General features: G+C 41.8%; 1 protein-coding gene and 2 long non-coding RNA genes across 6 annotated transcripts in view; 2 read left to right on the top strand and 1 right to left on the bottom strand.

Moving 5' to 3' along the window:
- LOC309646705 overlaps positions 1-27,614 on the top strand; it is a 610,320-nt gene that overhangs the window by 510,052 nt on the left and 72,654 nt on the right. The gene's annotated exons all lie outside the window — the stretch shown is intronic.
- The window catches only part of SAMD12 (sterile alpha motif domain containing 12), a 443,684-nt gene that overhangs the window by 363,317 nt on the left and 52,753 nt on the right, over positions 1-27,614 (top strand). The gene's annotated exons all lie outside the window — the stretch shown is intronic.
- Positions 278-14,481, bottom strand: LOC309646707. The gene is made up of 3 exons (XR_014255547.1): positions 14,393-14,481; positions 13,214-13,273; positions 278-6,257 (listed from the first exon to the last, which is right to left on the bottom strand). It is a non-coding gene; the product is annotated as an uncharacterized lncRNA (long non-coding RNA).

The following is a 27,614-nucleotide window of genomic DNA, read 5'->3' as shown; positions in this document are numbered from 1 at the left end:
TTCAAGGGACACTTGTGGGGTTTTCTTCTCTTTTTTTTTTTTTTTTTAATTTCATTTTCTATCCCCACCCACTTAAGCAAAAACTGCAGCACGTTTGACATATAATTAATATATACTATTGTTTTCAGTGTGAATATTTGTAATTCATACAAATGATAGTGTTATAAACTCCATAATTTCTTTTCTTCATTTAACACTGTTTTGGAATCTTTACGTGTTGCCATATATATATATGGCATATGTTGATATATATATATATCATTTGATCTTTGTGAAAACTAGGTGAAACAGGTATTTATTCTCCCCATTTAATGAATGAAGAAACTGAATTGACTCACAGAGATGTAGTGATCTGCCCAAGTTCACATAGCTAACCAGTGGCCAAGCCAAGATCAACAGTCAAGTCTCTTGTTCCCTAGTAATATCTCCCCATAGGGCTTATTAAGAGTCAAGATTGTTTCCAACAAAATGCAGTCATCTTAAACTTCTCCATGAGAAAGTCGTTCACCACCTGATGAAAGGTCACATCAAAATGTGTATTTTCATAAGTCTGGAGTGACTTATCATTTTTGTCTAAGAAGTGAGCCAAATGGTCTTCTTCTCAAAAAAAAAAAAAAAAAGGCAGGGGTATCAGTGTGGGCAGGGGTCACTCATCTCTTTGAACACTGTTGTGGGAGATAAGTTTCCTTAATGAGTCTTGTTCTGAAGGTGGTGACTGCAGACAAATTATGGTTTTCACAGTGAGTCATCTTCTAAACCTGCCCTCAGGTTAGCGATGGAATGAACCATTGGGCCAAAAAGAACAGAAACTTGGACATAAAGAATGGGAAGCAGGCAAAAGTTTCTAGCCATTCTCACATCAGAAAATATCTTTTTAGAAAATGAGTGTGTAGTTTCTTTTGACCTCCGTGCAGACCATAAAGAGACAAGTTCGAGAGAAATATTGGATTCTGGCCCCTAAAATCAATGAATAACCCATCCCAGGGTTGGGTCTCAGGAGCTGAAGGCCAGGTGATTGTTTGTAGGGGAAGGTAAAGCTGAGCGCTTGGCTCCCACTGGCGAAGGAAAAAGTGATTGAATGATGGGGTGATGGAGGAGTCATTCTTCAGTGTAATTTTAATGACATTACAAAATGCTGTTCCTCAGCATTTTGTGGACAAGGAGAGAAGAGCTCGGTTGGCTGCTGTTTGGTTAGGGCTTTTTAATCTTGGCATGTCCTTCGGCACCACAGGCAATAGCAGGCAAAACCTGTGTCCTCTGAGCCTGTCTTCCTCATAAAAAGCTTCCTTTTGCATAATCCAATTGATAAAGGCTTATAGTCGGTATTTTAAGAAGAATCAGTATGTCAAATATTTGCCCAATGAGCTCCAAAAAATTATCATAGCAATAACAATTATAACTCCTAAATACTGACTGCTTACCATGTGCCAAGCACTGTGTTTAACAAGCATCACTTTATCTACTCAGGGGAGAAAAAAAAAAAAAGAAAACTCGGGCATAAGTGCTATTATTATCTCCATTTTGTGGATGAGGAAATGGAAGCTTAGAGATGTGGAAGAAGTTGCCCAAGGCTACAAAACTAACTGGCCAAACTGGAATGCAAATCTTAGAACTATCTGACTCCAAAGATGAATTTCTGTGCTCTCAAAATTTGGATGAGTTATCCATTCCTGTGTAACAAATTATACACCACCATCAACATTCCCATCCCCAAGGCATAAGAATACCCTGGTGTGACGATTCAAGAATCTTCTCAGTCTGTGAACATGAGACCTAGTTCCTCTTTCACTTCAGGTACCTTTAATTCACAGGAGAGTCTGTTTCTTCTCCCCATGGTAACAAAAAATATACTGCACTATGTTACTATAGTGTTATTATGGCTCAAGGAAAAAAATTCTTACCCCTAAAAAAACTTAACAAGCCCTGTCACCAGATTCACCCAAAATATCTTGGAGTTATATTCCCCTAGTATTGGATTTCGTCTTCACTATTTACCAACTCTGTGGACTTGTGTAAGTTACCAACACTCTCTGGATTTCCATGGCCTCATTTATAGAACGAAAACTTACTACCAACCAGATACCAAGAGGGCTGTTACAGGGAGATTCTGTTACAACTGAGAACTCTTGCCACATTCCTTGCATGTGTCCTTTCCATGGTAGATGCTCAAATAAATATTTATGGAATAAATGTTTTGATGGAATGAATGCTCTAATTCTATGCCCAACTTTGCTGTTTGTTCTAAAACTTGGTTCCGCATGAGTGGAAGAAGAGATCCTTCCAAAATCTAGGGAACTCTGAAGGGATGGAAGATATAGGTTCCAGGACTCAGTGTGACTTTGGGCAGGTCATCAGATGTGATTCAGAGTCTCAGGGGCCTTACCCCCAAAATAAGAGGAACTGATGGCTGCACAACAATGTGAATGTACTTAATGCCGCTGAAGGATATATTTAAAAATAGTCAAAATGATAAATTTTATGTTATGGATATTTTACCACAACGACAACAAAAAAAGGAAAATCCTAACTGGCTAGAGTACATTCTGATACTGGAATGCTAAAGCTTGAGACAAATAATACTGGTAGCATGTATGATCCTTTACTATGTGCCAAGCACTGCTAAGATATCAGATGCTTGATCTCCTGTGACTTTCTCAGTGGTCCTGTGATCAGGGTATTATTATTACCCCCATTTTATAGATGAGGAAACAGCCAAAGCTAGCATTTCCAGAGCTGGGATTTGAACCAATATGTGTCTCACTGGAGAGCTCATGTGTTTACTACTTAGTTTTCTGATTGGGGGTGGGGGGAGGGGCACAAATCACCAAATCACAGATGCAGGCAGCTCAAATCCTAGCCAAGGAAAACTTTGATTAAACAAAAAAAGGTAGTCTCAAGCCCCATCAGAATTTGAGAAAGGCCTTGGCTACTTCTTTTCTTTGAAGCTCCCAATATATTGGAACAGAGGGAGGAAAGGAAGAAGAGAGTCAGGGAGAAGAAAAAACAAAACCAGACCAAGACATAGTTACCAATATTTTGCTGTTTTGTTTTTTTTTTAATAAATTCATTTATTTTTATTTCTGGCTGCGTTGGGTCTTTGTTGCTGTGAGCGGGCTTTCTGGAGTTGCGGCGAGTGGGGGCCACTCTTTGCTGCAGTGCGTGGGCCTCTCATTGGGTGGCCTCTCTTGTTGCGGAGCACAGGCTCTAGGCGCGCGGGCTCAGTAGTTGTGGCTTGTGGGCTCTAGAGCACAGGCTCAGTAGTTGCGGCGCACGGGCTTAGTTGCTCTGGGCATGTGGGATCTTCCCGGACCAGGGCTCGAACCCGTGTCCCCTGCATTGGCAGGTGGATTCTTAACCACTGAGCCACCAGGGAAGCCCTGCTGGGTTTTTTTTTTTAATATTGATATTTAATTGTTATATTTGTGTGATTTTAATAATGACAAAAATATTTTATTGAGCAATAACATCACAAGTCCCAGTCAAGGTCCTACAGAATTGGAGGCCTGAGCAAACAGTGTCCAGCCTCTGCCTCTTTCTTCCCGCCCTCCAGCTCCTCCAGAGGAGAGAGGCTCTGAGTGCTGTTGTGATGTCACCTCAGCTGGCTCCTCTTGGCACAGCCATGGACCCTAGATGGGGCTGGAGGGACAAATAGGAAGTCCAGGGCTCCCATTGGATCACCGGTATGACACAACCTAGCTCTTAGGACCACAACCCAGGAAAGTTTGCTCCCCCAACCCCTCTTCTATGGACTTCATTGATTCTTAAAACAATTGCAGTATTCATAGTAGTAATAATGATAGCATCTAACATGTGGAAGGCTTACCATATGTCTGATAAGCACACTGTACGTAACTTATTTCTTCCAGCAATTCAGTTAGGTAGATACAAGCATTAGTCATCGTCTTTTTCCATATGAAGAGACAGCTATACCTAGGAGTTAAGTGGTTTGCCCAAGACCACAAAGTTTTCAACTTGCAGAGGCAGAATGGAATTATGGAAAGTGGCTGTCATTTACAGAGCACTTATAGTGGAGTTAGCTTGAGGATTGAATGGAATAATTCATCTAAACATTTAACCCAGAGGCTCACACCAACCCTATGCAGAAGGTTCTATGACTACCGTCCTAAATTTACTGATGGGGAAAGCATGGCTTAGGGTAGGCAAGAAAATGTCTGAAAATACACAACTTAAAAGTGGCATAGCTCTGGGGTCTGTCTTATGTCAAAGCACAAATGCTAATCTGCTCTGCCCTCTGACCTTCTCAGAAACTGATTAGAAACCAAGAAGGTAAAGTTCTGACTGTTGCATTATCGCTTTGCATGTTCTCCCTATTGGCTCTGTGCTGTGAACCACTGTTATTGTCTTGTTGTTTTTGTTTTTTATCCAGCTGAGGCATAACGCAGGGTCCCAGTCGCCTAAAATCTGTCTTTTCATCTTAAGGATCAAACTTGGTAATGAAGGAAATTGTTCTATTCAGTATGCCAAATCTCTTACAGAAGATGGATGTGGTTTGTGGTGCCATTTGTAGGCATGAGTTGCAATCGCTTCTCAATAACCTTTTCATGTAGCGATGCAGAACCATTCTAAGGCAGCCCAGGCAAGGTTTTTCCCATAATTGTATCTGTAATAATCTACCATTTTATATTTATTTCATCAGTTTCAACAGTTCATAAGAACACACATAATCTTAGATGCAGTGATCAACTGTTTCAGAAGTGCCCCATCCTAAATTTAGGCCCCGCACTCGGTAATTTAGCTAGAGAGCTTCATTGTCGAGTGCCACTCTTTCACGGATGAGGGAAAGTGCTACTATTTAGGCTGTATTTAATTCTTATTATTTCGCCAGTTGAGCTGGATACCACGGAGTTTAATAATGCAGGGTATAATTGCTGTAATGCTGTGAAGGCGCGGGGCTGCCGCCTCCCCTCCTCTTTGCTAGGACTCTCTCGCAAATGGGGCACTGCTGCTCAGTGGGGCTTTTCTACTTCAATTTTTTAATAAAACAGATTTTGTTGCGGTGAGGAATTTGTGGAGGAATCGATTAAGGGTATGAAGTAGTCACCACGCAGAGCTTTTCATAACTGCTAACATTCATTGGTTGAGGACTTAAATAAGTGCCTGGCACTGTATCATCAGCTTATCTCCTGTCACAGCAACCCTGGAAGGTAGGTCCTATTGCTGCTGAGTTTGCAGAGTCTGGAAGGGATTGGTTTGTAGTGGGTCCTGTAGTCCGCAGCAGAGGATGCCTCCTCCAGAGTCAGAGGCCTGCAGTTGCTGTTACATTGTCTTCCCAGAATGGACTCCTCTCGGTCCTTTTTGCAGAGCATAAAGGAGGGAATGTCTTAGGTGGGGCACAGCACATCCCACCTTACAGGGGATGGAGAGAGTCCCAGATGAGTTGTGAATTCTGGGTGTTTGTTTGCCTGTTTCCCAGGTGGATTGTCATGGCATTCACTACTAGTCACGGCTCTCCTTGTGCCTGTGCGCCCTCTCCCCTCCCGCATCCACTCTTCAAATATGACCCCAACAACTGAGAGTAGAATGAATTTTACTCTGAAGTATGAAGTATCTTATGAAGCTGTATCGTTCCTGCTGCTAAGATCCCTTTCATTTTGTAGTGAGACTCACATTTGATTGCCTGATGAGAAACGATTCTTCCTTCCTCAAAATGTTTAAACCCTATGGACACCAGGACATGTGAAAAAGTAGATTTGTGGTAATCACGTTTATTTAAAGTGTTTATAATACATACGTTATTTGTTAATAGGCTGAGAGTGACATCTTACTGACCCTGAAATGTAAGGTTTATATATCTGAGACAGTTGAGGAGACTTTAAGGGAAATGATGGTAGAAATGACAGCTTATTTGGATAATACCTTCTGACTACTAAGAAATGGGATGAATCTAAAGTGTATGCGGATTTATCTAAACGTCACTTAGAATTCATTGAACACTGAAAACACTGAACTTTTTGTGGATACTAATGTAAGAAAAAGTGGGTAAAAATCAATTCTGCTTCTAAAGTACTTATAAATCTAGAACAAAGGACTATATTTGCTGAGGAATTATCTATTTTTAATGTTTTATTTAATAGCAATAATTAAATTTTGTTTTTACTAACCTTGAAAAATAAAAGCAATCACGATACACAATAGGTATCGCATTGTTCATTGCTTAATTCAGTAAATATTTCTGTATCAGTCATCGTGCACTATAGCCAGTGAGGTACAGAACCTGCCATCACAGGTCCATTTCACTAGGGGAGACAAGTTATGAGCACAAAACCAAATCAATATGTGTAAATTCAGAGGATGATAAATGTTATGACAAACAAAAGTAAGGTAAGGAGGTAGACAGTGCTTCCTCTGGGGAGAGGGGTAGTCAGGGAAGTCCTTTTAAGGAAACAGAATCCCAGGAAGGACTAATGAGTGAGAAAGAATGTTCCAGTCCCTTTCATGTCCAGACTCCTCATCCAAAACAATCGGAACCACCAGTCCCACCTAAAGGAAAATAATTCTCTCTGACCTCCTCCCCCACCATTTTTTTCCTAGTTCTGTTTTCTTCGTAAAATATATTTAGGATAAAAAGATCTCAGTCCATCTTTCTTTAATATTATTCCCAAAGTGAGGCCAAATTTGTCCTGAAGTTGAGCCAAATTCAAGCAACGCTGCCAAGGGACCCGGTTCTATTAACAACTAGCTTGCAGTCTCTAGAAGGCTCTTATTTACTTGAGTCTGACTTGTCCTTTGGACTCTTCAGGTACCCCTCTCCCTAGGGGAAGCGCCTTAACATTGAACAAACCCACCTCCCCGCCACCCCCTTCACATGCTAACCTGGAAACAGCCTTTGTGCTCTGTCCAGGGCCTCACAACCTCTTCTCTCTGCCTTTTGGAGGAGGAAGAAGAGGATGGGACATGCCATTTGATAGGATTCTCCCAAAAGGCAGGTACGATCCCAGGCATTTGACACACTTTACCTTATATGATCTTTCTAATTTACCTGGGAGCTTGGGGACATCCTTATTCTGCAGGTGAGGGAAGACTGAGGCCTGGAGTGCTTAAGCCACTTCTTCAAAGTCACCCAGTTCATGAGTTGTAGATCTGGGATTTGACCTCATTTCAGATTTCAAAACCATGGATCCAGAAACATGGATCCAGAAAGCTGTCAATTTCTCTTTTCCCCCAAGGGAACAATATATGGAACTCTCCCACTACTCGCATAGCCAGAAAACCTTCCACCTAATTCTCATTGTCAGTGCCTGGCAAGTGGACATCAAAGCTACAAATTAAGGTTCCAACCAAAGAAAGTTCCAGTTTCCAGAATACAGTTTCCAATAAGAGATGATATTGCAGGCAATAAACTGACTACCTTAACAGTAGGTGCCAAAACCCTATGGGTGGTTTATAGAGAAGTTGAAATAAGGAACAAAACAAATACATTTAGACTTCACCAAATTCCTCTCTGTTTGGGAGGAAGAAAAAATATTATTCTTTGCGAATGGGAAAAAAAAATAGATGTATTCCTCTCTGCTATTACATGGGTCCTGCTAAGCAATAATGCATGACCAAGCCAAATGCTCTGATCAGTTTCTCTGAGCTGTTATTAAAGTTTGCAAAAATATTGCTCAGATTCTTCCTGGCAGGGTTTCGATATTGTCTGTTTAAACTGGAATTGGGCTGGTACTCTTCATTTCTGTTAAGCCTGCCATAACTGGTGATCCCACCGCACAAATCTCCCGGTGCCGTGGCCTTCATCCAGCATCAGGGGCAACACCCTGAGAAGCAACATCCTCCCCTCTGTTGGGTCTCTCTGATATGATTCAGTTCAAAAATGACTGAATCAACTGTATTCCTCTTCTTTCTCTTTGCCTCCCCTTCTCACCCCCCAACATTCATGCACATGCGTGCACACGCACTCATGCAAACACATTCCTGCTTTCACACTGAGCAGGAAAGAGAAGGGGGAACTTTACAGCACAGACTGCCTTGGAAGGTATTCCTGCCATGAAGTTGGGACCTCTGAGCCCAGTATTCAGAAAGGACACGACACTCTTCTTTTCTTCTGCCGATCTGGCAGATGACCTGAATCGTCCAGCAACATACCTTTCCACTCCCCAACTTTGTCCTCTCACCCTCTTCAGTCCTACTGAACCTGTTCCATTTCCTCAAACACACCAATCCTCTTTCTTGCCCCAGGCTTTGCTCTGATGGGAACACCCTTTACCCTCCAAGTCTCAACTTGGATGGCATTTCTCTGCTCCCCCAGGATGATGGCTTAGATGCCCTTGTTATGTGCTACTGTGGGGAGCTTACCTTTCACACCCTGATTGTAATTTGTCTCCCCAAAGCAGCTGCAAATCCTGAGACACAGAACTAAGTCTGTCATGTTCACAGACCTGTATAAAGGTAGGCTAATTGCTGTAACACATCAACCAAAGAAATGTATGAAAGCTCCAGCACCGTAAACTTTTATTCTTGCATGGATAATGGTCCTAGGCAGGCTTGTCAGGTAGGCAGAGTGGCCCTCATCCGTGCAATCATTCAGCAACCCAGACCCACAGAGATTCTGCCATCATCAGTAAGTGGCTTTCAAAGACTCCCTGGAGGTTTTCTCCATACAACCCAGCCAAAAGGAAAAGGAGCGTGAAGGAGTGCCTCATGGGAGGCTTTTATGGACCTGGTCTAGAGGTGTGTACATCATTGTTGTTCGCGGTCTATTGGCAAGAACTTAGTCGCCTCACCACACAGAATTGCAAGGGGCGCTAGGACATGTAGTCTCTGGCTGGGCAGCTACTCCCGATAAAAGGTATATAGACGGGAGAACACAAATTTGGGTGGATAAGTAGCCGATCAATAAGTAGTTGCTAAACAAATAAATGAATCAATGAGTGAAAAAACTGCAAAAGACATCTCCTTAATGTATTCTGAGCTGTGGTACAGGACCACCTTCTCACAGCTACTTCAAATTAAAAAACTATAAACTACCGATGGTCAGAGAGGCAAGTGAAAACCTAGATTGCCTTCAGTTTTTACTAGTAGAATGACAATGCCTGGCACAGTACCCAACATAGACAGTAGGCCCTCCATATTCATTGGTTCCATATCTGTGAATTCAACCACCTGCTGATATGGAGGGCTGACTGTACTATACCATTTTCTATAAGGGACTTGAGCATCCATGGATTTTGGTATCTTCAGGGGTCCTGGAACCAATCCCGCACGGATACCAGGGGAGGATTGTAGTTTATGTTCAATGAATATCAGTTGAATGAATGAGTGATTGGAAATCATGTTGAGATTGGAAATGATTTAATATCACCATGTTTATATTGTGCTGGCTGAATGATCGTTCAGTCCCACTACAGAGGAAGCACACTCACTCCCAAAGCGGCACCTGCCATCTTCAGGTCATCCCTGTTAGAAACTCCTGTCTTCCGCTGAGCCAAAACCTGGCTCCTTGCACTATCGCAGTATTGGTATCTGTCCCTTCAGGTCATACAAAGCATGTGTCTTCCAGAGATGCTCAAACCTGGCTGTACATCAGAAGTGCCAGGGACGCTTTTAGGAAACTACGTAGTGCCAGATGGCATCCCCAGAAATTCTGATTCCATATATCCTCTGGGTTGTTCAGGAACCAGTAGTTTGAATAGCTCCCCCAAATGATCCTGATGTGTAGCTGGTCTAGGAGGCCATGTGTGTGACACTTCTGTCTGGGTTAGAATCCTGCTTCCATCACTTAACTAGCTGCAGTCCCTTGGGTAAGCCATTTAGCCTCTTTATTCCTCATCGCTAAAACTGTGACAAGAATAGTATCTGTGTCATAGGGTTGTTGTGAGGACTGAGTGATTATTTCAAGTAAAGTGGTTAGCGTAGTGCCTGGCCCACAAAGGCCCTCATTAGACAGAGGCTGCCATTGGCATCGTTATCCTCCGATCCTCTTACTCTCCTCCTCCGCCTCCTTAGCAGCTTTTCAGATATGTCAATGTCACCATTACAGAACACTTCTTTTCCAGACAAGTTACTCTCAGTTTTCTTTTTTTTTTTTCCTAATTCCTTTCCTACCTGGCAAATTCATATTTCACCTCTTACAGACAGATTTCATCCCAGGAGGAGGTGTAGTGTTTCTGTACGCCGTAACTCGTAGGGATAGAAGCATCTGATACAATAAATGTAGGTAATTGGGCTTCGGCTCTGAACTTCAGATGCCAGTCATTACTGGTCATAGGAGGGCAGCTGTGCATATTCTCTTATTCCAGGGAAGTCTTCCCATAGGGCAACCCTAGATGTACTAGTGTCTGTAATGAAGGGGAAACCAGAGAGAGGATATGGAGTTTATTTTCTGAATGCTTTCATCCTGATATGTTCAGTTGAGTCCGAACCCAGCCCAGGTTAACTCATTAAGTTCCTGGAGTTTGTTGTAGATTTTCAGCCTTTAGTCATCATAGTCAAAACCATAGGAACAAAAATAATGAAAATGGTACCTGGGGAAGTAGGAAGGGCCGGTCTAAAAGTCCAATGTGAAGTTAGGAAGGGGAGAAAAGGCCAAATGTAAAAAGCAAAATGACCCCTAGTTAATGATAAGGTATGGTGTAGACTTTGGAAAGACATAAAGAAGTCAAGGAGAAAAACATCTGGACGTCTCCTGGTTCAGGAGATACATTTTTCTTAAGTCTTATTTGTTGGTCATGGGTCACTCTTCTTTCACTTAAGATTGAGACCTGTCCTTATATGGTGAGGGACAGTTGAGGAATGGAGAGGATAAATTCATTATGATCATAATAATTTGTATTAATAAGATGTTCCTAAAGCTTCATAAATGTTCAGTCATATCCCTGTGAGTGTGAGGTAAACCATATATCAATATTCTTGTCTAATATATGAGGAAAATAAGTCTCAGAAAGGCATAGTGACTTACCCAGTGTCTTACTTCATGTATACCAGGCCCAGGAGGAAAACCCAAGTTCTTCTAATTCCTAGTCCATTGTCCTCCACTCCTAATGCTACCAGTTCTGGAATGTTCCACTGATTTACTCTCTCACTATTCCTCAGTTTTTACACACACACACACACGTGCACACACACACATTCAAAACTATCACATTCTTCTAAGCAGCTCTTATTCTCAGCTTATATGTCACCCCCTCTAGAAGTTCTTGACTTCCCCAAGCTGGCCATAGAATGTTGCTTCTACCTCAGTTACAACATGGATATCACTGGATTCTAATTACTTTTTTATAAGACTTCTCCCCCCACCCCCATGATGACTTTCTTGAGCACAAGGACTGTGATATACTTAACTTTATATCCCCAGCAACTTACACAGTGCAAAGCATAGAGTGGATCCTCCTTAAATATTTGTTGAATAGTTGGATATGTGGGTGGATGGATGGATGGATGGATGGAAGGATGGAAGGTCTTTCAAGGTTGAGATTTAAAGAAACATACAAGAAGCCAGCTTGCTGTCAACAGAGGGCTTTCTTAACTTTCTGATAAAGACAGAATTCTTCTGACGCTTTTGGTTTAGATCTTCTACCATACTTCCTTATCCATATTCTGCTAGAATTTTCATTGCTGAAGTGTTTATTTGGTATCAATCATCATTATACGCAAAAGGGAGAGAGCTTGTCCCAGGCAGCAGTGTAGTAACAATAGCACAGTCTTCAGATAGCCAAGACTTGAATCCTGTTTCATCAAGTTCTTAAGTGTATGAATTCTTCTAGAAATTCCTTATTCCTCAATTTCCTCACGTGTTAAATGAGGACAATGATGGTGCCTCCTATACAGATGGTATGTGAGGATTAAATGAGATAATAAATACAAAGTACTTTGTACGCACCAGCACTTTGGACAGCGCCAGACCCAGAGTAAGCATTCCTTATACGTGAACTCTTCTGTCTTCTTACTGCACACATATGACTACTGGGACCCAGAAATTTGGCTGAGTCAAGTCTGTATCTGGAGACCCAGTTCTGAGAAAGCCTGAAGAGATGATCAGAGTTACTCTGGAGACTAAACAGGCTGTAATTCAGTGCATCCTTAACCAAGTTACTTCTCTGAGTTCAATCTTATCACCTCTTCTTACAGACCTGCTTCAGTGTTTTAGTGAGCTAGAGGTCAAGCTCTGAGTAACCCGCCCCCCGCAATTGGCACTTGACATGTGTGACTTGAACTGGAAACTCATTGAAGATAGGAGCTCCTGAAGATGTACCCCTTGCATATCTGGGCCCAACTTGCTTCCCAGGAGTCCCTTCCTATAGGAAGTTTTGCTGAGTGGAAATAAACTTTCCTAAATCACTTAACATGCTCTTTGGGGGACTTAGTTGAGCTCCAGGAAGGTTCTGGCCCATTAACCCTATTCCCCTGCAAGCAGTTACTGAACTTAATGATCCTGCTGCCCCCAGCAGGGCACCAGGCCCACTCCCTCCCATGTTTGCTCCGGGATCCTCTCTGGCAGCCACAAAAGCCCTGGCAGCACAACTTTCCTGGCGGCATTTGGGAAGCTGGGCCAAGTTCTCTGTCAAGTTAATGGAGTGACCTTCTTTTAGGTTCTGGACAACCCAGCCTCATGTTCAGAGGTAGAGGGCTCTCCCTGGAATTATGAGCTCTTAGGTTTTACGTCTGTGCCTGCGTAGCACCTGGAACATAACAAACAACGTGTAGGGAAGGATGGAGAGAGGGAAGGAACGAAGGAAGGAAGGAGGGAGAGAGAGAGAGGGAGGCCTGGTTTTTTGGTAGTATTAGCCTCAAGGTGTGTAGCATTTACCTAATACAGGACGAAGACCAAGGAGAGCTACTTTTACTGTTTTCTAATTTTAAAAAAGTCTTCTCCCATGAGTGATTTTGTGACCTCTATAAGCAAAGGGCAGTGGGGGGAGAAGCCACAGAATCTTTTGGTCATTTCAATATGTGCTCTCTCCAATCCTCTGCCCTTTCAAGAAGTCTCAGTTGAGAAATATCTGTAATAGGTGAGCAATGATAATGCCATTGAATAAAGATTGATGGAAACAGATATAAACCCAAAATGTTTTTCGTGCCAGAAATACTGTTTGCTCAACAATAAGTAACATCAAAGGACTGAAACATTTCCCACAGAGGTCAGCAGTTCTGGGATGATGCACTGAAATTCACACCTCTGCCAGAAGCGCTCTGTTCCTGGCATGACAAAGAAAAAGGCAGATCTGTTCATGTCAATACCCAGAGGAGGCAATTTTACCTTTTCTGATGATTGTTCAGGTGTGTCGTTCTCCAAAGAGCCTCCGGAGTCTCGTTAGGCCTGTTATAAAATTTTAAAACTTTGTTTCAAAATGGATAAATCCTTTTTTTGTTTTGTTTTATTTTGCTTTGTTTTTATTCCCGCAACTAAAACTGTAGGCTGCAGATGTCTGTCCTGTGTGAACCTTAGAGATACTCCTATTTCAGCAAGCATCGCTTTTATTTCCATAATTGGCCATATCTTGAAGCAAACCACCTGGGCTAAACTCTATCTTTGGTTTTCTTTGTAATTTTAAAATATTGCCCTTTGTCCCTATAGCGCTTGTTATCTGAGAATCTCGATTCCGGAATCAAAGTATTTGAGATTAGGAATTAAAGATAATAATAGTAACATTTGGGTGCTAAGTGCTTTTTCTTCCCTTACTTCATTGAATCATCACGACAACCTATGATCTGAGTACATTACTATTTACGTGTTATGAATGTGGGGAGTCAGTAGCCAAAGGTACAATCCAGACCTTTCCAGAGCCTGTAACACTCCCATCTACTCTCTGGCTCCAAATCCACCTTAACCACACTGTTTTCCTTTAATATAGCACCTATCAATTTCCCACATACAGAATAATTTACCTATTATGTGTATTGTCTATTGGCTTTGCCCTCACTAGAATATGAGTTCCATGAATGCAAAAGTTCTTTTTTTCTGTTCTGTTCGTTGATGTATCCTAAGCTCAAGAAGAGAGCCTAGTGCATAGTAAGCCTTCACTATATATTGCAATTGTTATTGTTCCCTGTTTACCTGCTATACCGTGCCAATCCTATTCATGTTTTGCTGGCAGAAAAACTGAGGTCAGGAGCCACCTGGTGATTTACTAAAGATGACACAGTGAGCAAGTTGGCAAGAAAAACCAGATCTCCTTACTGCCAGCCCAGTTCTTTGCCTAAATCCCAATTCAATCTTGCCGTACTTTTATTATGCTATAAAATGAATAACTGTTTATGAGTTCATTCTCAGGCACATTATTGCTTTTATATCACATCAAAGGACTTGAGACAGGCAAAAGATATAGCCCTATTGATTGTTCTCAGAGACTCAACTTTTCCATCCCACAAGGAATACATGCTTAAAGTTCATTTTGGGGACAGGAGCCAGATAGAAGACCATCTCCAGCAAACGTACCTCCACGTCAGGGCAGGGTTGCAAGAGTGTCTGGTTTTAGGAATCTTGAAGTCAGTCTTCTGAACAGAGGACTGTTTCTGTTCCTCTCCACCAGGCTCTTACAGAACCTTAGAACTGACCTAAAATCAAAATGCTGAGATGTTTTCAGCTCTTGGATACTCAGTGGGTCAGTGTCTTCTAGGGGAAATCCAGTAGCTACGGTAAGTAGCATGGGAGTGACTCACCCCTCCTTGAAACAGGTATTGAATCCATGGGCCTGGGATGTGAAGGAGTGAAGTCCTGGATGCTGGCTGAAGAAGAAAGTGGCAACTTTAGAAGTAAGGGTGTGTTAAAATAAGAGCTGTGTGTTTGGCTTTCTGAAAAAAGACTAAAGAATCCAGAGCCTGTCAGGAGAATCCATTTATTTGAGCATGAGTTGTTTTTTCATTACCAGCAACAGAACACACCTCCTAATCCTCATAGTAACATCTCCCCATCCGCTTTAGAGTGGAATATGTCACTCTCAGTAGAAGACATAGGGAGAGAGGCTCTTCTACGACAGATAATGTGCCTAGACTACTCCGCTGTCACACGAGGCTGTTGGCCAAAAGAGAGGGACTTATTTGTACTTTAACAACACAAGTGACCCATGGACATTAAAGCTATGCTGTTGAATTGACTAGTACCGAGCTCTGTTAAGGGGTGCACTACCGTCTTTCAGGGCAATGATAATAATAATGAGTCCTCATAAAGCTCTCTATCCTTTAAAAATACATTTTTTAAAATACATTTTCTGATGCATTTTTAAACTTTAGCTTAGTATAAAATCATCCTGAGTTAGTTATAGCAGAGATTCTTACCACCTCCATTTCATAAGCTAGAAACCTGAGTTAAGAGGCACTGATGACATGCCCTAGGTCACATAGCTGGTAAATGACAAAGCCCAAATCTGCTGGCTTCTCAGTGTTTTCCACTATGACATTCTGCCTCCTGCCCACGTGATATCTCCACCTGGATGTCCTGGAGGCTTCTCAAATACATGGTGAGAACCAAATTCATTATCTTCACTTCACAGAAAAAAAAAAAAAAGCCCATTCCTCTTCTCCCTGCTTATTTTTTTTTAACATCTTTATTGGAGTATAATTCCTTTACAATGTTATGTTAGTTTCTGCTGTATAACAAAGTGAATCAGCTATACGTTTACATATATCCCCATATCCCCTCCCTCTTGCATCTCCCTCCCACCCTCCCTATCCCACCCCTCTAGGTGGACACAAAGAACCGAGCTGATCTCCCTGTGCTATGCAGCTGCTTCCCACTAGCTATCTATTTTACGTTTGGTAGTGTATATATGTCCATGCCACTCTCTCACTTCATCCCAGCTTACCCTTCCCCCTCCCCGTGTCCTCAAGTCCATTCTCTACATCTGCATCTTTATTCCTGTCCTGCCCCTAGGTTCTTCAGAACCTTTTTTTTTTTTTTCAGATTCCATATATATGTGTTAGCATATGGTATTGGTTTTTCTCTTTCTGACTTACTTCACTCTGTATGTCAGACGCTAGGTCCATCCACCTCATCAACAATAACTCAATTTCATTTCTTTTTTATGGCTGAGTAATGTTCCATTGTATACATGTGCCACATCTTCTTTATCCATTCATCTGTTGATGGACACTTAGGTTGCTTCCATGCCCTGGCTATTATAAATAGAGCTGCAGTGAACAATGTGGTACATGACTCTTTCTGAATTATGGTTTCCTCAGGGTATATGCCCAGTAGCGGGATTGCTGGGTTGTATGGTAGTTCTATTTTTAGTTTTTTAAGGAATCTCCATACTGTTCTCCATAGTGGCTATACCAATATACATTCCCACCAACAGTGCAAGAGGGTTCCCTTTTCTCCACACCCTCTCCAGCATTTATTGTTTGTAGATTTTTTGATGATGGCCATTCTGACCGGTGTGAGGTGATACCTCATTGTAGTTTTGATTTGCATTTCTCTAATGATTAGTGGTGTTGAGCATCCTTTCATGTGTTTGTTGGCAATCTGTATATCTTCTTTGGAGAAACGTCTATTTAGGTCTTCTGCCCATTTATGGATTGGGTTGTTTGTTTTTTTGATATTGAGCTGCATGAGCTGCTTGTATATTTGGAGAATAATCCTTTGTCAGTTGCTTCATTTGCAAATATTTTCTCCCATTCTGAGGGTTGTATTTTCGTCTTGTTTATGGTTTCCTTTGCTGTGCAAAAGCTTTTAAGTTTCATTAGGTCCCATTTGTCTATTTTTGTTTTTATTTCCATTTCTCTATGAGATGGGTCAAAAAGAATCTTGCTGTGATTTATGTCATACAGTGTTCTGCCTATGTTTTCCTGTAAGAGTTTGATAGTGTCTGGCCTTACATTTAGGTCTTTAATCCATTTTGAGTTTATTTTTGTGTATGGTGTTAGGGAGTGTTCTAATTTCATTCTTTTACATGTAGCTGTCCAGTTTTCCCAGCACCACTTATTGAACAGGCTGTCTTTTCTCCATTGCATATTCTTGCCTCCTTTATCAAAAGTAAGGTGACCATATGTGCATGTGTTTATCTCTGGGCTTTCTATCCTGTTCCATTGATCTATATTTCTGTTTTTGTGCCAGTACCATACTGTCTTGATTACTGTAGCTTTGTACTAGAGTCTGAAGTCAGGGAGTCTGATTCCTCCAGCTCTGTTTTTCTTTCTTAAGATTGCTTTGGCTATTCAGGGTCTTTTGTGTTTCCATACAAATTGTGAAATTTTTTGTTCTAGTTCTGTGAAAAATACCATTGGTAGTTTGATAGGGATTGCATTGAATCTGTAGATTGCTTTGGGTAGTATAGTCATTTTCACAATGTTGATTCTTCGAATCCAAGAACATGGTATATCTCTCCATCTGTTTGTATCATCTCTAATTTCTTTCATCGGTGTCTTATAGTTTTCTGCATACAGGTCTTTTGTCTCCTTAGGTAGGTTTATCCCTAGATATTTTATTCTTTTTGTTGCAATGGTAAATGGGAGTGTTTCCTTAATTTCTCTTTCAGATTTTTCATCATTAGTGTATAGGAATGCAAGAGATTTCTGTGCATTAATTTTGTATCCTGCTACTTTACCAAATTCATCGATTAGCTCTAGTAGTTTTCTGGTAGCATCTTTAGGACTCTATGTAAAGTATCGTGTCATCTGCAAACAGTGACAGTTTTATATCTTTTTTTCCAATTTGGATTCCTTTTATTTCTTTTTCTTCTCTGATTGCTGTGGCTAAAACTTTCAAAACTATGTTGAATAGTAGTGGTGAGAGTGGGCAACCTTGTCTTTTTCCTGATCCTAGTGGAAATGGTTTCAGTTTTTCCCCATTGAGAACGATGTTGGCTGTGGGTTTGTCTTATATGGCCTTTATTATGTTCACGTAAGTTCCCTCTGTGCCTACTTTCTGGAGGGTTTTTATCATAAATGGGTGTTGAATTTTGTCAAAAGCTTTTTCTGCATCCATTGAGATGATCATATGGTTTTTTTCCTTCAGTTTGTTAATATGGTGTATCACATTGATTGATTTGCATATATTGAAGAATCCTTGCATTCTTGGGATAAACCCCACTTGATCGTGGTGTATGATCTTTTTACTGTGCTGTTGGATTCTCTTTGCTAGTATTTTGTTGAGGACTGTTGCATCTATGTTCCTCAGTGATGTCGGGCTGTATAGTTTTCTTTCTTTGTGACATCTGTGTCTGGTTTTGGTATCAGGGTGATGGTGGCCTCGTAGAATGAGTTTGGGAGTGTTCCTCCCTCTGCTATATTTTGGAAGAGTTTGAGAAGGATAGGTGTTAGCTCTTCTCTAAATGTTTGGTAGATTCGCCTGTGAAGCCATCTGGTCCTGGACTTTTGTTTGTTGGAAGATTTTTAATCACAGTTTCAATTTCAGTGCTTGTGATTGATCTGTTTATATTTTCTATTTCTTCCTGGCTCAGTCTCAGAAGGTTGTGCTTTTCTAAGAGTTTGTCCATTTCTTCCAGGTTGTCCATTTTATTGGCATATCGTTGCTTGTAGTAATCTCTCATTATCCTTTGTATTTCTGCAGTGTCAGTTGTTACTTCTCCTTTTTCATTTCTAATTCTGTTGACTTGAGTCTTTTGCCTTTTTTTCTTGATGAGTCTGGCTAATGGTTTATCAATTTTGTTTATCTTCTCAAAGAACCAGCTTTTAGTTTTATTGATCTTTGCTATCGTTTCCCTCATTTCTTTTTCATTTATTTCTGATCTGATCTTTATGATTTCTTTCCTTCTGCTAACTTTGGGGGTTTTTTTGTTCTTCTTTCTCTAATTGCTTTAGGTGTAAGGTTAGGTTTTTTATTTGAGATGTTTCTTGTTTCCTAAGGTAGGATTGTATTGCTATGAACTTCCCTCTTAGAACTGCTTTTGTTGCATCCCATAGGTTTTGGGCCATCGTGTTTTCATTGTCATTTGTTTCTAGGTATTTTTTGATTTCCTCTTTGATTTCTTAAGTGATCTCTTCGTTATTTAGTAGTACACTGTTTATCCTCCGTGTGTTTCTATTTTTTACAGATTTTTTTCCTGTAATTGATATCTAGTCTCATAGTGTTGTGGTTGGAAAAGATACTTGATATGATCTCAATTTTCTTAAATTTACCAAGGCTTGATTTGTGACCCAAGGTATGATCTATCCTGGAGAATGTTCCATGAGCACTTGAGAAGAAAGTGTACTCTGTTGTTTTTGAATGGAATGTCCTATAAATATAAAATTAAGTCCATCCTGTGTAATGTGTCATTTAAAGCTTGTGTTTCCTTATTTCGTTTTGGATGATCTGTCCATTAGTGAAAGTGGGGTGTTAACATCCCATACTATTATTGTGTTACTGTCGATTTCCCCTTTTATGGCTGTTAGCATTTGCCTTATGTATTGAGGTGCTCCTATGTTGGGTGCATAAATATTTATAATTGTTATATCTTCTTCTTGGATTTATCCCTTGATCATTATGTAGTGTTCTTCTGTGTTTCTTGTAAGAGTCTTTATTTTAAAGTCTATTTTGTCTCATATGAGAATTGCTACTGCAGCTTTCTTTTGATTTCCATTTGCATGGAATATCTTTTTCCATCCCCTCACTTTCAGTCTGTATGTGTCCCTAGGTCTGAAGTGGGTCTCTTGTAGACAGCATATATATGGGTCTTGTTTTTGTATCCATTTAGCCAGTCTGTGTCTTTTGGTTGGAGCATTTAATCCATTTACATATAAGGTAATTATAGATATGTATGTTCCTATTACCATTTTCTTAATTGTTTTGGGTTTGTTATTGTAGGTCTTTTCCTTCTCTTGTGTTTCCTGCCTAGAGAACTTCCTTTAGCATTTGCTGTAAAGCTGGTTTGGTGGTGCTGAATTCTCTTAGCTTTTGCTTGTCTGTAAATGTTTTAATTTCTCCATCAAATCTGAATGAGATCCTTGCTGGGGAGAGTCATCTTGACTGTAGGTTTTTCCCTTTCATCACTTTAATAACGTCCTGCCACTCCCTTCGGGCTTGCAGAGTTTCTGCTGAAAGATCAGCTGTTAGCCTTATGGAGATTCCCTTGTATGTTTTTTGTTGCTTTTCCCTTGCTGCTTTTAATATTTTTCCTTTGTATTTAATTTTTGATAGTTTGATTAATATGTGTCTTGGCATGTTTCTCCTTGGATTTATCCTGTATGGGATTCTCTGCGCTTCCTGGACTTGATTGACTCTTTCGTGTCCCATATTAGGGAATTTTTTAACTATAATCTCTTCAAATATTTTCTCAGTCCCTTTCTTTTTCTCTTCTTCTTCTGGGACCCCTATAATTCCAATGTTTGTGCATTTAATGTTGACCCAGAGGTTTCTGAGACTGTTCTCAATTCTTTTCATTCTTTTTATTCTGCTCTGCGGTAGTTATTTCCACTATTTTATCTTCCAGGTCACTTATCTGTTCTTCTGCCTCAGTTATTCTGCTATTGATTCCTTCTAGAGGATTTTTAATTTCATTTATTGTGCTGTTCATCATTGTTTGTTTGCTCCTTAGTTCTTTCAGGTCCTTGTTAAACGTTTCTTGTATTTTCTCCATTCTATTTCCAAGATTTTGGATCATCTTTACTATCATTACTCTGAATTCTTTTTCAAGTAGACTGCCTATTTCCTCTTCATTTGTTTGGTCTGGTGGGTTTTTACTTTGCTCCTTCATCTGCTGCGTATTTCTCTGTCTTCTAATTTTGCTTAACTTACTGTGTTTGGGGTCTCCTTTTCGCAGGCTGCAGGTTCGTGGTTCCCATTGTTTTTGGTGTCTGCCCCCAGTGGGTAAAGTTGGTTCAGTGGGTTCTATAGGCTTCCTGGTGGAGGGGACTAGTGCCGGTGTTCTGGTGGATGAGGCTGGACTTGTCTTTCTGGTGGGCAGTGCTGTGTCTGGCAGTGTGTTTTGGGGTGTCTGTGACCTTATTATGTTTTAGGCAGCCTCTCTGCTAATGTGTGGGGTTGTGTTCCTGTTTTGCTAGTTGTTTGGCATGGGGTGTCCAGCACTGGAGTTTGTTGGTCGTTGAGTGGAGCTGGGTCTTAGCATTGAGATGGAGATCTCTGGGAGAGCTCTCGCTAATTGATATTACATGGGGCCAGGAGGTCTCCAGTGGTCCAGTGTCCTGAACTTGGCTCTGCCACCTCAGAGTTCAGGCCTGACACCCGGCCAGAGCACCAAGACCCTGTCAGCCACACGGCTCAGAAGAAAAGGGAGAAAAAAAAGAAAAAAAGAAAATAAAATAACATAATATAAAGTTATTAAAATTAAAAATTAAAATAAAAATTTTAAAGTAATTTAAAAGAAAAACAACCAAACCAATAAACAAATCCACTAATGATAACAAGCGCTAAAAACTATACTAAGATAAACATAAAAATCGAAACTAGTCAGTCGCATACAGCAAACCCCAAGTCTACAGTTGCTCCTGAAGTCCACTACCTCAATTTTGGGATGATTCGTTGTCTATTCAGGTATTCCACAGATGCAGGTACATCAAGTTGATTGTGGAGCTTTAATCCACTGCTTCTGAGGCTGCTGGGAGAGATTTCCCTTTCTCTTCTTTGTTCGCACAGCTCCTGGGCTTCAGCTTTGGATTTGGACCCGCCTCTGAGTGTAGGTCGCCTGAGGGCGTCTGTTCCCCGCCCAGAGCAGAAGGGGTTAAAGGAGCAGCTGCTTCGGGGGCTCTGGCTCACTCAGGCCGGGGGGAGGGAGGGGTACGGATGCGGGGCGAGCCTGCGGCGGCAGAGGCCAGTGTGACATTGCACCAGCCCGAGGCGCGCCGTGCGTTCTCCCGGGGAAGTTGTCCCTGGATCACGGGACCCTGGCAGTGGCGGGCTGCACAGGCTCCCGGGAGGGGCGGTGTGGTTAGTGACCTGTGCTCGCACACAGGCTTCTTGGTGGCGGCGGCAGCAGCCTTAGCGTCTCATGCCCATCTCTGGGGTCCATGCTGGTAGCCGCGGCTCGCGCCCGTCTCTGGAGTTCGTTTAGGCGGTGCTCTGAATCCCCTCTCCTCACACACCCCGAAACAGTGGTCTCTTGCCTCTCAGGCAGGTCCAGACTTTTTCCCGGACTCCCTCCCGGCTAGCCGTGGCACACTAGCCCCCTTCAGGCTGTGTTCACGCCGCCAACCCCAGTCCTCTTCCTGGGATCCAACCTCCGAAGCCCGAGCCTCAGCTCCCAGCCCCCACCTGCCCCGGCGGCTGAGCAGACAAGCCTCTCGGGCTGGTGAGTGCTGGTCGGCACTGATCCTCTGTGCGGGAATCTCTCCGCTTTGCCCTCTGCACCCCTGTTGCTGCGCTCTCCTCCGTGGGTCCAAAGCTTCCCCCCACCACCCCTTGTCTCCACCAGTGAAGGGGCTTCCTAGTGTGTGGAAACCTTTCCTCCTTCACAGCTCCCTCCCACTGGTGCAGGTCCCGTCCCTATTCTTTTGTCTCTGTTTTTTCTTTTTTCTTTTGCCCTACCCAGGTACGTGGGGAGTTTCTTGCCTTTTGGGAAGTCTGTGGTCTTCTGCCAGCGTTCAGTAGGTGTTCTGTAGGAGTTGTTCCACATGTAGATGTATTTTTGATGTATTTGTGGGGAGGAAGGTGATCTTCACGTCTTACTTCTCCTCCATCTTGAAGGTCCTGATTCCCCCTGTTTATTTAATAACTGTTCTACCCCAATCAGCCACCTTAGTAACTTTGGAGTCCCCCTTGATTTCCCCTCCTTTCTCCTGCCATATTTTTTAGAGTTACTCCAGGATTTTCATTTTTAAAATGTCTGTCAAAGCTCTTCTCTCTTATCTGTTGTCACTGATACTGCCCTGATTCAGGCCTTTGTCATCTTTTGCTTGGCCTGCACTAATATTCAGTAGTTTGATTCATTCGACAAGTCATCACTGAACCTCTGCTATGTACCAGGCACTACACTTGGTGCTAGGGAGAGCGTCCTGAGCAAAAGCAAACATGGACCTTGTTTGCATGGCACTCTGTTCTCTAATTAGTTGTAACCAAATAGTCACTCCAACAGATGTAAAAGAGCAGCTATGACAGTTGCTACAAAGGCAAAAACGTGATCATCCTGCCAGCAGTGCCAGTAAAGAATGCTGTTTCTAAACCATAAATATGATCATGGCTCACCCTCTGCTTTAAAAAGGTACATAACTACCCACTGCCTACATGATAAAATCCAGACACACTAGCCAGGCATACATGTCTCTTCATGATTCAGCTCCAAACATTAGATGAGTTTGCAAGCCACCCCTCACTCAATTAACTCATCCTATGACTAAGCCATATCTGATATCGTTTTCACATCTTGCCATTCTGGAAACAACTCTGTTCTTTCATTCTTCCATATCTTGGCTTAAGCAAAACTCCCTTCCTGTAATGCTGTTCCTCTAGCTGTATAAGGAGATAGCCTACTCACGCTTCAGACTCAGCTTAAATGCCTCTTCCCACTCCCTGGATGCAATTAATTATTCCTTATGTTTTCTAACATGTTTTCTACACCACTCATATAACGTCTCCCATTGGAATATAGTTAGTTACTTTCTCTTTCTACCTCCCTCCCCACCAGACTGTGAACCACTTGTGGGCAGAAATTGTTTTAGTTAATATAGGTTTGAACTGATGTTTCTGTTATTGCATAAGCCAGACCATAAATACATTGTAAGGGAGACAAAAATATTTTGTTCGTTTATTTCTTTTCACTGTGAGTGTCTAATTTCTCATGAGCACTTCTTTGCCCTCAGTTTAACTTCAGGAAGGTTTCCCTCTTGGTTTGGGGTTTTTGTAGGAAATCGTATGCAAATAATTCCAGAGGTCTTTATATCATCATATTCTACAATGTGTCACCTCTTCTTTGTGTACAATATGTTCCTACCACTCCTGCTTTTTAAACCTCTGGCATAAGAACAGGCTTTGCATATTTGCATAATCACTGCTTACATGATTGCGAAGTGACCATGTCAAAATATGGAAAAGGTGTTCTTTGGGAAGGCTTTGATCTGTTTGTTTAATGGGGGTAAATTACCAGGAATGGATGAATTAATTGTCAACTGTTTCCATTACCTTTCCAACCTCTGCCAAGTCTAGATCTTGTCTCTCTGTGCTTGAATCATGAGTATTGCCAATTGGTTCCCAGGGTTTGCAACAGGAAATTGGGAAACTCATGAGAATAGTTGAGAATGAGTTCTTTGAGAAACTGATTTTACAACACGATTAAGAATGGTAGAAGAAAAATGTTGTGATGAACTAAAAATGGGCTCTTGGGAAGGAGTTAAGATTTTATTTAAAATGTACACTTCTTGGGACTTCCCTGGTTTCCCAGTGGTTAGGACTCTGTGATTCCAATGCAGGGGGGGGTACGTGTTCCATTCCTGGTGGGGGAACTAAGATCCCTTATGCCGCATGTCGTGACCAAAAAGCAAAAAAATAAATTGTACACTTCTTAAGGACCTTCAGATTTCCAGAATCTGGCAACTGAAAGGAAACATTTCTTTGAGACTCTCAAATTTCATATTCCACAATCTGATGGTCACAGACTGTTAGTCTATGAGACAAAGTCGTAAAATACAAAATCATGGCCAGATTATTTATGTAGATCAAAATAATGGATAGATATCTTTCTAAAATATAAAATAAAAAGTTAATAGCCCAACAGAATTGCTTCAGAGAAGAAGATATTACTCACCATGTCCACTACTGAAGGATGTGACAGTGGAATTACACGTAAGCAAGTACTCACTCCAAGTGGTGTGTGCATCAGGAAACACTGGTCCTCTCAAAGCAGAACTCCCAGCCCGCTCCCTCCAGCCATGAGTCGCCTCAACCATTTACTCAGAGTGCCAGACAAGCATTAGCACTTTTAATGTATGCCACAATTTTCAAAAGATAAGGACTTGAATTCTGAATATTAGGATGCTGTCAGATGAACAGTAGAAATGGGGATGATTCTGTTTCATTTCTTTATTCCTATGTAACAAACTACACCCAAACTTAGTGGCTTAAAACAACTACCATTTCATTATATCTCACACTTTTGAGGGTTGGGAATTGGAGCAAGGCTCAGCTAGGCGACTTTTCAGCTTCACGTGGCATTGAATGTGGTTCCTACGTGACATCAGCTGGTGGCAGGGCTGGTCCAAGATAGATTTACTCGCTTTCCGGGTGCTTTGGCAGGGGTGGCTGGAAGGCTTGGCTCAGCTGGGCCCTTCCCCTTTCCATAGATTCTCAAGGCTTTTCCACGTGGTCTCTCCTGTAGGGTGGTGAGACTTCTCAACAGACCAAGCTGCCCTCCTCTTACGGGCCAGTCCTAGACCTGATATATCATCATCATCCCATTCTCCACTGTTCAAAGCAGCCGGAGGCCAACCCAGATTCAAGAGAAGGAGAAATAGATGCCCATCTCTCATTGAGAGGAAGCGTCAAAGAGTATGTAGCTGCCTTTACTCCACCAGAGAGTGTTAACAAAATTACCTTGTATATTTGTTTTAGGATTTGTACTTTAGATTTATAACCTAGGCAGAATAGATCATGCCTTCATTCAGTTTTTCTAAAAGTATTAAGCACATGCTTGTTGTGTGCATAGCACTGTGCTATCTACTGAGAGAGACTTGAGAAGAGATACAGGGCGCAGTCTCTCCCCTCCAGGAATTTGCATCTAGATGGGAACACAAGGCAAACACACAGCAAGCAATTAGAGCATGTAATAATATAACTAAAGTGGCAAAATGCACATCATAGACCAGTGTGGCCAACACAAATTCCTACAGGGCTCAGGCAAACACAGGAAAGAGAGAGGTGCACTGTCCTGAGAATAGTCAGAAGTGTGATGGGCACTTTGGAAAACTGGAGCGTTCATGGCACATCTAAGGAGGCAGCTCCACTCAGCTCCAGCCAATTATTGTCATTTGAGAATACAGGACAATGAGGCCACAACTACCAGTTTTTCAAAGAAGTATAAATCTCTTCATGTTTACGTGTTGGCAATTAATTAAAGTTTGGCCTACATGCCACCAGTTTTCAGACCCTAAAAAGGATGATAAGTGCTTTAAAGATTCATGAGAAGAGATGAAGTTACACCAGAGCAGTGCTATTTAAAGTGTGGGCTGCAGACCAGGGCCAGGCTGTGAATTGTGTATTACTGATGGACAGTGGAATAAGTCAATAACTTGAGGATAAGCACTTAGGTGTATTACTGATGTACAGTGGAATAAGTCAATAACTTGAGGATAAGCACTTAGGCACACTCTATAGCAATTTAACACCCAAGCCTGTAATTGGTACACTTGTGCTGTTGAAGAGAGACCAACTTTGGTCTTGCAGAACGTGGGCCATGAGCTGTGTTTGCTGTGATCTGCGTGCTAGTCCTGCACAGTAGGACCATGTGTGACCAAGCCCCATGGAATAGAGCCCCATGGTGAGGTGCCATGGAGAAGCTGGACCTCAAATAATAAATAGAGTTCAGATAAGCATGAGGGGACAGAAAGCTTTTCTAGGTATTAGAACAGCATGCCCAAAAATCAGAGGAGAGTTTATCTGTGAGGGATGTTGTGGAAGGCACGGATGGGATGTGTAGTGATTACAGAGAACCCCGGATACAGCCTCCTACCCTGGAACTTACACTGTGAGGAAAGTGGAGCCCCAGAGAGTCTTTGAATGCAGTTGGCCATTGCTAACATCCTACAATGCCCTTTCCCCTCTTTTCTCCTTTCTTTCTTTCTTTCCTCCTCTTTCTCCTGGTTCAAATTCCAACCTCTCAGGACCAATTTATGCAACAGTGATCACTTTTTTTTTTTTTTTTTGCATCAACTTATATCTTATACTATTATTTTTCCTTGGCCATCCCTTGGTATCTGTGGGGGATTGGTTCCAGGACCTGCCACGGATACCAAAGTCCTCAGATGCTCAAGTTCCATAGTTGGCCCTCCATATCCTCAGATGCGGGACCCGCGGATATGGAGGGCTGACTGTATTATTTATTGAAAAAATCCACATATAAGTTCAAACCCATGTTAGTCAAGGGTCAACTGTACAAGTATATTGTCTTTCCTCCCTAACATTTGAAGTACTTTGTGGGCAAAAACTGTCTTACCCAGCTCTGATTCCCCTTCAGAATCTAGCACAATCTCTTGCCCATAGTGGATATTCCTTTGGCGTGTGCTGATGAACAAGACAGGTAGTTCTGCAGGGGAGACTCGTGCGGTAAGGGCATTTGGAATAGGTTAGAGCAGAAGAATAAAACTATCGCAAGGGTCTAAGAGATGAATGCTGAGGGCAGGCACTGGAAAGGAAAAACTGATGTAGGGGGTGTATGCAGTGAAGGAATAGTTACATATACTACTCGTTATGCACAGAAACTCATATCACTGGTTTCCTGAAGTCTCACACCACATTCATACATGGCTGATATTGCATTTATCAAGAAACATTCAGAATAAGCTCCAATACTTAAAAGTTTGGGAGATTATTGAAACTTCCTCCTTTAAGCATTAAATAGATTTCTTAAATGTCTCACTTAATAAGTTTATTAAGCTACGGTACATGTGTCCCTATGCTAAATGGCCCCCGACTGCTGCAATTCAGTACTTTTTGTTTCTTCGGTCCTCTACCAGCTCCTACTAAATGGTACCATCTGTGGGTCCTCGTTGCTTTGTATCCTGCTTACTTCATGGAACTTGTCTGAGTGAGGATGAAAGGGTATTTCATGTATATCCAT

The sequence above is a fragment of the Balaenoptera physalus genome (genome assembly GCF_965194825.1).
Source record: "Balaenoptera physalus genome assembly, chromosome: 17".
In the NCBI taxonomy this organism is placed as follows: domain Eukaryota; kingdom Metazoa; phylum Chordata; class Mammalia; order Artiodactyla; family Balaenopteridae; genus Balaenoptera; species Balaenoptera physalus.
This window is presented reverse-complemented; position numbering and strand designations above follow the sequence as displayed.